This window comes from Bison bison, unplaced genomic scaffold (genome assembly GCF_000754665.1).
Source record: "Bison bison bison isolate TAMUID 2011002044 unplaced genomic scaffold, Bison_UMD1.0 scf7180017864043, whole genome shotgun sequence".
NCBI classification, from domain to species: Eukaryota; Metazoa; Chordata; class Mammalia; order Artiodactyla; family Bovidae; genus Bison; species Bison bison.
In genome coordinates, this window is record NW_011494615.1 from 3,677,481 (window position 1) to 3,678,717 (window position 1,237).

General features: G+C 49.6%; 1 protein-coding gene across 2 annotated transcripts in view; it reads right to left on the reverse strand.

Annotated features, from left to right (window-relative positions):
• The window catches only part of VILL (villin-like), a 16,062-nt gene that overhangs the window by 1,938 nt on the left and 12,887 nt on the right, over positions 1-1,237 (reverse strand). The gene's annotated exons all lie outside the window — the stretch shown is intronic.

Here is a 1,237-nt window from a genome sequence, read left to right on the forward strand (position 1 = left end):
AGAGGAGACACGCAGCGCAAAGGCCCTGAGTGTGCCGGCGTGCTCAAGGAGCAGCCAGGAGGGCGTGGGGGCTGGAGCAGAGTGAGAGAGAGGCAGAACCAGGGCTGCTGGGCACAGGGCTTTGCTTGTGCTCTGAGTGGGATGGGAGCCCAAAGGCCTCCCTGCCACACTCACATGGCGTCCCAGACACACACACAAACAGCCACAGCTACACAGACACAACTGTCCCTCACCACTCAGCCAGAAGGCAAATCACGGCCACACACAATCACCCACACACAGACACAGCTGCACCACACACAGACACAGCTGATCCACAGTCACACTGGATCGCACAGCCTGGAAAACATTATCTTGAAACGCCACTGCATCCGGCCACACTGAAACGTGATCGCACAGTCGCATGAATACATTCACTCAGGCACCCATACCGTCAGCCAGTGTCACAGCCTCTTGCACAGCATCATTGCTCCTGGCTGGTCTGGCCACTTACAGCCAGCTCCTTGACCACACAGCCATCACACACAGCTGCATGAACACAGGCAAATGCACGCACACCGACAGATGACGATGAAAACACAGCCATACAAAAATCTATGGGGTGCAGTCAAAGCAGTCCTTGGGGGGAAATTCATGGTGATACAGGCCAGCCTCAAGAAAACTAGAAAAATCTCGAATAAACAACCTATTATCTACAAATATTAGGTAAAGAGAACAAAATTAGGTAAAAAGAACAAAATCTAAAGTCAGCACCAGCAAGGAAATAATGAAGATCAGAGAGGAAATAAATGGAGATCAAATGCAGGTACACGAAGACACTACACACACATATATACACTCATACAATCACTTTATGGCCACTACACACACACACACACATACACACATACACACAATCACTTTATGGACACCACACACATACACACACACACAATCACTTTATGGACACCACACACAAACACATACACACACACACACAATCACTTTATGGACACCACACACATATACACATCAGTTCAGTTCAGTTCAGTTGCCCAGTCGTGTCTGACTCTTTGCGACCCCATGAATCACAGCACGCCAGGCCTCCCTGTCCATCACCAAGTCCTGAAGTTCATTCAAACTCACTTCCATCAAGTCCGTGATGCCATCCAGCCATCTCATCCTCTGTCATCCCCTTCTCCTCCTGCCCCCAATCCCTCCCAGCATCAGAGTCTTTTCCAATGAGTGGCCAAAGTAT